We start from the raw sequence: 11,079 nt of genomic DNA, 5'->3' as shown, positions 1-11,079 counted from the left end.
GGAGAAGGGAAATAGCTACCTCCTCGAACCATGTTGCCAAATGTGTTCTGTGAACCAACTGCATTAGAATCACCTGTAGTTCTCTTTCAAAATGAAGATTACTCCAAGTAATTACATGCACACCCTATCTGAGAGTCACTGGCACCGAGAATCAGCCTAAATCTTCTGGAAATGGCTTCAAAAGTTTGTATCTCCTGTACTTTTGCAGCCATTTTGTGCCAAAACAAAGGGAATATGATGACAGTAAAGACTGATAAAAATTTTAAAGGGTTACCTACTGGTAGCTAAACTTACACGATTCAAGAATGTCCCACAGTTTTCCTTTTCTGGATGTCGCCACCAGGAATAATAGCCACAAGATTTAGTAACTGATGTGGCAATGGGTACCAGCCAGCCAGAATTGGTGCCTTCCAGCCTGCAGGATCAGTGAGCTGGCACTTTCTTGTTTCTGTATGTTATCAGCCCACAAATAACCATCGACCTCCCTGGCTGGCATACAGACAACTGCCTATAAGTAGTGGTGGGGTGATTTTTTTTCCCCTTTTTCTTTATAACTTTTACGTTGTGTTTTCTTTACCGGATTTGCTGTGTACTAACAATCGGTTGGTTGGATAGAGACAGTAGTGTCTTTGAGCCAGCTCCTACTGACTTTGTAAAGTCAGTTGTTCGCATCTTTTCCAAGCTCTACATTCAGTGATATCACGCTGTTGCTTGAACTGGATCACTGTGGGAGTGTTTCTATCAAAGTGAGTGCTACCAATATGCCTCCCTCTCATAGCTGGCTGTTATACATTTTGCAGCACACCGCTGGAGAGAGAGATTATTTTTTTCACACCACTACTGTAATACATATAAATATACTAGATATAACATTTATCATTTTAAACATTTTGAGTGTCCACTTAAGTGGCATTAAGTGTGTTCACACTGTTGTACAACACCATCACCTCCATCTCCAGAATTATTTCATCCTTCCAAACTGAAACCTTGTACCCACTAGACCACAACTCCCCAGCCCTGGATAACCACTGCTCTACTTTCCATCTCTGTGAATTTGTCTATTCCAGGCAGCTCAGAGAAGTGGAATCACACAGTAACTGTCTTCTCATGTCTGACTTCTCTCACGTAGTATAATGATTTCAAGGATCACCCATGTTGTAGCATGTTTCAGAATTTCGCTCCTTTTCAATGCTGAGTAATATTCCATTTTATGTATATACCATATTTTGCATACCTGTTCACAAGTTGATAGATATTTAGACTGTTTCTATCTATGCAACTTTACTGAGGCATAATTCACATGTAACAAAATTATACATTTTAGGGCACACTGTTTGATGCACTTTGAAAGATGTATATATCCATGCAAACACAACAAAGATACAGAATATTTCCACCACTCCCACCATGCTAGAAAGCTTCCCCCTCACCTCCTTTTAAAGACTTGGTTATTTGCCTGCACCGGGCCTTAGGGGCATCGCGGGGCTCCTCCTCACCTAGTATCCGCAGCGCGTGGCCTTAGCTGCGCCTCAGTACGCAGAACCTTGGTTCCCGGAACCCGTGTCCCATGCGCTGCAAGGAGAATTCTTAACCACTGGACTCGGGAAAATCCTTCATCCTTTACCTCTGTAGTCAACATGCCCCAAACCCCCTGTCTCAGGCAACTGCCATTGTGATTTCTATTAATACAGATTTATTCTGCTCGATGGAGAATTTTCAGTAAATAAAGTCAGACAGCATCATACTTGATTCGGGCTCGGCTTTTTCACGCAGCATAATGTTTGCAAGACTCATCTGTACTGCTGTGTGTCTCAGTGATTCTTTCCTTTCTGTTGCTGGGCAGCATTCCACTGTCAGGGACTGTGAAGAATCTGAGATTTTATCCTGTTTGCAAGCTAACAAGTTAGGCTGCCTCGGATTCATGCTTGTACCAGATCAAATATGATTTTTTTGCATGTAAGTTATGCCTCAATAAACTTATACAGGTAAAAACAACCTAAATGTCCACACAGAGTAAATCTTGAGTCATAGCTGAGGAACTCTAAGCTTAGAAAACCTCAGTCTTTAATAAGAGGCTGCAAGAAAATCTGCCCAACCTTTGTTCCCGGAAGGAGACATTATCTTCATCATACTGGACTCCAAAAAATTTGCTCTCTGCTCCAGATGGAGAAACTATGTTTTCCAAGGGTATCTACTGTGCAAGTGTTTTTTTAAGAAGATTGTCTGGAGCAAAACCATCAGTGCCTCTCTTTATAAGACATGTGGAAACACAAGGGACCCATGGGAATCATGTCCCAGCATCTGGTGTGTGAATGAAGTGAAGTGAAACTTACTCAGTCATGTCTGACCCTTTGTCAGCTCATGGTGTATACAGCCCATGGAATTCTTCAGGCCAGAATGCTGGAGTGGGTAGCCTTCCCCTTCTCCAGGGGATCTTCCCAACCCAGGGATCAGATGGAACCCAAGTCTCCCACTTTGCGGGTGGATACATTTGTTTGTGAAAGTAATATTTCTCAAACATTTGTATGGGAATACATTTGTTTATTCACTCTCCTGTTGATAAACATTTGTTTATTCATCTCCTATTGATGAATGTGATTCACTCTCCTATTGACGAACATGGAGATTGTTTGCACTTTGGGCTATTATGAATAAAGTTGATATGAACATTCTTATACACATGTTTTGGATCTCTATGTTTTAATTTCTCTAGGGTAAATACCTAGGAGTGTAATCGCTAGGTCATATGATAAGTCTATATTTAACATTATTAAAGCATTGCCTGGTTTCAAAAATGGTCATAATTCTTTTTACTTCTACCATTAGTGTATGAGAGTTCCAGGCGCCCCGCCCCACCTCTTTGCCAGTAAATATTAACATTTTATCGAGTCTACTTTATTATTATTATTTTCTCTGTCTTTCTCTATATATCTCATCCCCACTCTTTCAGAGAAAGTTGCAGATATGACACCTCTTTACCCCGAATGTTTTGATGTGTGTTTCTTAAAAAAGACTTTTATATAACCACAGTACTATTATTAAAGTCAGGAAGTTAATATTGATACAATACTGTTATCTAACTTAGAGATTTTATTCAGAATTCACCAACTTTGCCCCTAAGGGCCTATTTTGCAAAAGAAAATCTGATATTATGCGTCATTTAATTATAATAGCCTTTTGATTCTTAATAGAGTGATTTGTATTAGTTTTTACATTAGGAGCAAATGGCCCTGTGATGTTAATCTCTTTTTAGGCATTATGATCTCCATTTTTATCTTTATTTTTATTTATTTATTTAATCTTTATTTTTAATAAGTTAACTAATTAATTACATAAAGCAATACATTCACATGGCTCACAATTTTAAAAGCATAAAGTATTCAAAGGGAAAAATCTTTTTTCTACCCTACTCCCAGGTTCCCAATTTGGAGACTCCCCAAATAGGAATTTGTAATCGACCCCTAATTGACTATGTATACTTTCTTTTTTTTTTACACAAATCTGCTGACTATTGTTTGCCAAACACTTGAGGAGGAGGAACTCATTTTCTTTTAAAGCAATGAGGTAACCTGGCGATGCTGAGAAGAGGATTGCTGTGCGCCTGCTTCCTCTGTCAGATTAACTTGGTCTCAGATTAGGAAGCTACTTCCTACTGCCTGTCTCCTTACTCCTCTCTCCCCCCGCACACAGTCCCTGAGCAGGGACTGTGTCACCAGGACCCAACGCTGAAGCTTGTCACAGGTGAGGGACTTTGTGCAGAGGAAAGAAATAAACAACTTGGTCCACCCAGATGACTCAAGAAATCCAGACCACCTCTGCCTTTCTCCTCTTGTTCTTACGTTACTTGGGAGAAAGATTCTAGAGGACCGAACTACACAGGGACCGTGTCTAATTTCTGGAGGAAGACCTTCTTTAAGGCTCTGGACTAGGACCCTCTGGGGTCAGTGACAGTGATTTAGGCAAGATTTGCCTTATATTCTGAGAATGGTAACGGGGAAATGGTAAAATAGTCAAGTGTCACAGGCACTGGCAGTGAAGACCCAGGGGCGCAGATGAGTCTTGTCACCTGCCCCTGGGTGTGGCTGTTATATTTTCCAAATACAACATATAACCTGAAAGAAACTTTCCCAAATAAGTGAATTTATTTATATTAAAATTTCCAGTAGGATAACCATTATATGTAGCTATTTGTAGGTTGTTTATTCATGATTGGAAATCTTCTTACTCTCTTATGACCTACTTGCGTTTTTAAAAAAAACAATGGCTCTACTAGTTTTTTTCTTTTTTTTTAAAGGTTATAGTGTAGAAAATTTCACACACAAAAAATAAAACACAAATCTCCATATTCTCTTATCCTCCAGCTTCAAGTTTTCAGCTCAAGGACAAGCTTTTTCTATTTCTGCTCGACCCACCTCATCCCCCAACCCTTCATACAGATGGTTGAAGCAAATCCTAAACCAAAGCAAAGCAAATCATCTTATACCATCATTTCATCCATAAATGTTTCAGCAGGTTTTCTTAAAAGGCAGTAAGTCTTTTAAAAAATAATAAAAATTCCTTTATCATTATTCACGATTCCTTAATATTATCAAAGATCTAGTGTTCATATTTCCTTGATTGCCATAATATATAATTTAGTTTCTTTGTTTAAATCAGGGTTCTTGGCTGATGTATCACTTAAGATTCTCTGAGCTTTAGCTTCCTACTCAGTCTCTCTTTTGAGGAGGGTATTTATATTGAAGTATAGTTGATTTACTTCCCTGGTGGTTCAGCAGTAAAGAATCCGCCTGCAATGCAGGAGACACGGGAAACTTGGGTTCCATCCCTGGGTCAGGAAGATCCCCTGGAGGCGGGCAGGGCAACCTGCTCCAGTATTCTTGCCTGGAGAGTCCCGTGGACAGATGAGCCTGGTGCCACCATAGGGTGGCAAAGAGTCAGACGCGACGGAAGCAACTGAGCATGCATGAGCACATAGCTGATTTACAATATTACATTTGTTTCAGTTATACAATACAGTGAATCAGTATTTTTACAGATTATACTCCATTTAAAGTTATTATGAAATAATGACTATTTTCTCTGTGCTGTACAATATATCCTTGGGGTTTGTTTACTTTATACATAGTAGTTTTTTAATTTCAATTTTTTTAATTCTGAAAGTATGATAACACATTTACAGGAGACTTGGAAAATACACTGTATATTACAATTATTTTTTAAGAAGATAAATTAAGATTTTTAGTTGGAGTTTTAGTATCAAACTCTCAAAAATTAATAGAATGAATATATAGAGAAATAGAATGATATACTAGACCTGAAAAACACTATGAACCAATTCAATATAATTAAGATTTATACAATTTTTACACAACAGTAGGACACAAATTCTATTCAAGTTCCCATAGACTGTAAACTGGGAGACTCTGGAACTTATCCAGGGACATAAAACAAAGTGCAAAAATTTCATGGTCTTAAAGGTATTGAAATCACACAGGGTCTGTTCTCTTATCATGGTGGAATTATGTTAGAAACCAACATAAAAAGATATTTGAAAATAACCCACATCTTTTCAAGTGCAGTGTGACATTTACTAAGAGAGTTACTCAGTCTCTCTTTGTTCCTTCAAATCAGCTTTCCCCAGAAGAAACCAGGTGGTTTGTCTTGTTTCCTATATCCAGGAGGTGCTGATTACATGACCGTGGTGTAGTTTCTGCCCTTAATTTACGTAAATTCCATAGATCTAGGCTTGATCAGATTCAACTTTGAATTTTTTGGTAAGTCTTTTTAAATGATAATATTGCGTTCTTTAATAAGGTATGTAATGTCTGTTTCACCCTCCATGATTTAAGCAGCTGTTTATGATCATTGCCATTTGTTTACTAAGGGCTTTTGAAAATGGTGATGTTTTCATCCTTTCATTCCTTCTTCATTTATTAGCTGGAATATTTCTACCAAAAAAAGTTCTCTGATCAACTTCTTGATCCGATCCTTCCACTAAAGATTTCCCCACATCCCTAAATATTCATAAAAGTATTTTTTAAATTTTTATTTACTTATTTATTTGACTGTGCCAGATCTTAATTGCAGCACATGGGGTGGAACGTGCTCTCCTGCATTGGGAGAGTGGGGTTTTAGCCACTGGAACACCTGGGATGTCCCAAAAATACTTCAAAAAAAGGCTTCAGTGTATTCCTTCCTAAGGATCTACCATACTTTGTATGACCATTCCCTAACTGCTGCACATTGAGACTGTCTCTGATTTCCCACTCTGCAAACATTGGTGGGACCAACATTCTTGTTCATATCTTATACATAAACCTTTATGTATGTATCTGGTTTTTCTTTTAGAATGGAGTCTTAGCTGCGGAAGTTTTAGAGCTAAAAGTTTTGTAGTTTCTTACTGCATAGTGAAAAGCACCAGCTTATTGTCTCCACAAATGAGAGGTCTGGTTTTCCTCTATATCCTAACCATTCTCACACATATTTACTATAAGCACAGTAGGAACAATCAAGGCTTCTTACTTTATTTTATAGAATGCACATGAGTAGAAAAAATAATTGCTCACATTAGAAAAAATAAAAAAATTAACCTGTACAGTTTCAAAAGCATGGAGAACTGTTGAAACATTGCTGGTGACACTCATGCTTACTCACCAACTGTTTTCAGAAACTAATAGCAAATATAGAATAGCTGTGTGTGTGTGTGATCATTCTGAAGTTATGGAAATAAAGTTTTAAAAGAGTAAACTTCTGACTGTAGTATGTTAATTGCAAAATGCTATTTTAAGGGATAATATTTTGGAAATAATGCCCCAGGCTCTGTAACAGCCATTTGTTAATTGTAACATTTTCTTTAGTTGAATATAATAAGGAAGACTGTCTGTGAATTTAGGGGTTTTGCCTGCCGGATTCAGAGTTTACAGTTACTTACAGTTCCCTGCACACCCTCGTATGTTAATTTCGGCGGGGCTGGCGGTCACTGGGGAGGCCCTGGGCTGGCTGCCCTGGTGGTCTGAAGCTTGGGAGCCCTGGGCTGGCTGCCCTGGTGGTCTGAAGCTTGGGAGCCCTGGGCTGGCTGCCGTGGTGGTCTGTAGCTGGGCCTGTGTGGATGTTCGGTGCTGAGGTGTAGGACACCTGCAGAGCCCCCCTCCATTTACTCTCCAGCTGTGTGTGTGTGTTAGGTGCAAGCTCGCGGACTGTAGCCGGCCACGTTCCTCAGTCCGTGGGATTTTCCCGGTAAACACCCCACAGAGCCCTTTATTCACTCTCTCGCTGTGGAAACTGCACACTCTTCCTGTTTAGCAGAAGTAGTGAGAGGGTCAAAAGTGACATCCAGATGTGGCAAAATATTTACAGAGACTATGAAGATGTGTAGGATCTGCAAGGTAACACTTTAGCCTCTGATGATTCCATGACTTTTTCGAACAGTTTTGTTAAAAAATGTACTTTCTTACGTAAGTGGTTGGTTTGCTTTCTAGCTTTATTATTATTATTATTAATTTACTTATTTGGCTGCATCAGGTCTTAGCTGCGGTGATTTAGTCACTAAGTCGTGTCTAACTCTTCGTAACCCCGTGGACTGCAGCCCACCAGCTTCCTCTCTGTCCATGGGATTTTCCAGGCAAGAGTACTGGAGTGGGCTGACATTTCCTTCTTCGGGCTTCTTAAGAGACAAAATTTTGATTAAGGTGAATCTTTTTCAGGACTTTGTAATGGGACTTACAGATGTGTTATTACAGGGCATGCTAAGGTCTCAAGTTTAGGGGTATGGTTAAGTAAGCATTTAAAAATCAGTGCTTGGACAAATAATGCATGATTCCACAAACATGAGGTCTCTAAAACAGGCAAACTTAGAAAAGCAGAAAACTGAATGGTGGTTGTCAGGGGATGGGGAGAGTAGGAAATGGGCAGTGATGTCAGTGAGTATAAAGTTACAGTTACGCAAGACGAGTCCTACAGATCTGCTGCACAACGTAATGCCTGTAGTTAGCATTTGCTGTTGTGATTTTAAAAAGCTGCTGAGAGGGCAGATCTCATGTTCAATGTCCTCATCATAATATTTTCTTAACTTGAAAAAAAAGTAAAGGGAAACAAGGAAACTTTTGAAAGTGATGAATATGTTTATAACCTTGATCGTTATGATTGTACCCTGGGTACATGCATATATCCAAACACACTATATTGCATATGTTAAATATCTGTAGTTTTTTGTATGTCAGTTATACCTTAAGAGAAAGTGAAAGTAAAAGTCATTCAGTCCTGTCCGACTCTTTGCAACCCCATGGACTATACAGTCCATGAAATTCTCCAGGCCAGAATACTGGAGTGGGTAGCCTGTCCCTTCTCCTGTGGATCTTCCCGACTCAGGAATTGAACCAGGGTCTCCAGCATTGCAGGCGGATTCTTTAACAGCTGAGCTATCAGGGAAGCCCAATGCCTTAATAGAACCAAAAAAAAAAAAAAAAAATTATCAATACTTGTAGTAAAAACTGCTGAGGTTCAAACAAAAGCTGTACCTGAGTTGATAGTATTATATGTTTCCTGGTTTCAACAATGCACTATGTTAAGATAAAAAACAGAACAGTGCTTGACATTATGGTGAAAAATATTACTTTACTTAACTTTTTGATAGTCATCCTTTCAATCATCACTTTATGCTATTTCCATATCACTCTTTCCCTCTGGTTCTCCCAGGTAATTAATAACATTCTGACTTTTTTTTTCATATTTTTCTCCATGTTTATGTGGTCATACACAAATATAAACATATGTTGATGTTTATTTTGTGGTTTATTTCACAACAATGTGATTAGATTATATACATTTCTTCCTTGAAAATACATCATGAAAAAAGAAAACTCTTCAAATTAACTGGTATAGATGGAACTGAATCTTTTAAAAAATATTTATTTACTTATTTGCCTGTGCTGGTCTTAGTTGCCATACAAAGGATCTTGAGTTGAGGCATGTGGGATCTAGTTCCTGACCAGGCGTGGAACCCAGGACCCTGCATTGGGAGTTCAGAATTTTAGCCACTGGGCTCCCAGAGACGTCCCTCGATGGAACTGAACCTTTTCAAAGGTGCCAAAAAGATCAGTTATCACAGCTGATTCGATTATTCCCCTTTTGACTGCATGTTCATTTTCCCTAGTGCTTTGTTACTCAAATCTTGTTGTAATAAATATCTCCTAAGTGTATACTTCAGACTGGTGCTTTTGTGTCTATGGGATAAAGTTTCAGGGGATAGAAGTACTAGGTTGAAAGAGTATGAATTTAAAACCTTTGAAAAAGATATTTCCAGACTCCTTCCCAAAATGGCTGTGGTATGATACATTTCCAACAAAGTATGAACAGCAAAGAAGGGCATGAGACTACACTTCTCCCTTCATTTCTACCAGCAGTTGGCATTATTTTATCTTATAATTTTGCAAATTTGATAAATGAGATATTATATTCCACTGTTATATTAATTTTACCTTTCCCTGACAATAAGATTGAGCAGGCTTGCAAAGTTTATTGATCATTTGGTTATTTGGTGAGTGAATTGTTAATAGTTTCACCTTACTTTCAATTGAATTCTTTTTGTCACTTTCTTGATAATTTGTCAGAACTCCTTCTATATTGCAGATATTAATAATTTACCTTTCATGTATATATAGAAAATCTTTCTCCTAAGCTAATTTTTACCTTTGGTTTGTATTTATGGCATCATTTGCCATACTACATTTAATTTTTTCTAACGTTGTGAAATAGATCTATATTTTTCTTCAGTGACTTCTGTTTCCTGTCTTGTTAATGAAAACATCCCCAATCCCTAAATTATATTTGTATTGTATAAAATTTTTTCTTATACTTTTGTTATTTTCTTTAATGATTTACAGTTTTCATGGGGTTGAAGTGCTTGATTACTAAGCCACCTTCCCTTGGCTTCAAACCCGTCCCTCTCTACTCTGCTTTGTACCTCCAGATAGATACTCAGTTCAGTTCAGTCCAGTCGCTCAGTCGTGTCCGACTCCTTGCGACCTCATGGACTGCAGCACACCAGGCCTCCCTGTCCATCACCAACTCCCAGAGTTTACTTAAACTCATGTCCATTGAGTCGGTGATGCCATCCAACCATCTCATCCTCTGTCGTCCCCTTCTCCTCCTGCCTTTAATCTTTCCTAGCATCAGGGTCTTTTCAAATGAGTCAGTTCCTTGCATTAGGTGGCTAAAATGTTGAAGTTTCAGCTTCAACATCAGTCCTTCCAATGAATATTCAGGACTGATTTCCTTTAGGATGGATTGATTGGATCTCCCTGCTTTCCAAGGGACTCTCAAGAGTCTTCTCCAACACCACAGTTCAAAAGTGAAAATTCTTCAGCACTCAACTTTCTTTATAGTCCAACTCTCATATCCATACATGACCACTGGAAAAACCATAGCCTTTCCTAGACAGACCTTTGATGACAAAGTAATGTCTCTGCTTTTTAATATGCTATCTAGGTTGGTCATAACTTTTCTTCCAAGGAGTAAGCGTCTTTTAATTTCATGACTGCATTCACCATCTACAGTGATTTTGAAGCCCCCCAAAATAAAGTCAGCCACTGTTTCCACTGTTTCCCACCTATATTTCCCATGAAGTGATGGGACCGGATGCCATGATCTTAGTTTTCTGAATGTTGAGCTTTAAGCCAGCTTTTTCACTCTCCTCTTTCATCAAGAGGCTTTTTAGTTCCTCTTCACTCTCTGCCATAAGGGTGGTGTCATCTGCATATCTGAGGTTATTGATATTTCTCCTGGCAATCTTGATTCCAGCTTGTGCTTTCTCCAGTCCAGCATTTCTCATGATGTACTCTTCATATAAGTTAAATAAGCAGGGTGACAATATACAACCTTGACGTACTCCTTTTCTTATTTGGAACCAGTCTGTTGTTCCATGTCCAGTTCTAACTGTTGCTCCCTGACTTGCATATAGGTTTCTCAAGAGGCAGGTCAGGTGGTCTGGTATTCCCACCTCTTTCAGAATTTTCCAGTTTATAGTGATCACACAGTCAAAGGCTTTGGCACAGTCAGTAAAGCAGAAATAGAAGTTTTTCT

This window comes from Dama dama, chromosome 29 (genome assembly GCF_033118175.1).
Source record: "Dama dama isolate Ldn47 chromosome 29, ASM3311817v1, whole genome shotgun sequence".
In the NCBI taxonomy this organism is placed as follows: Eukaryota; Metazoa; Chordata; class Mammalia; order Artiodactyla; family Cervidae; genus Dama; species Dama dama.
Note: the sequence above shows the minus strand (reverse complement) of the source record.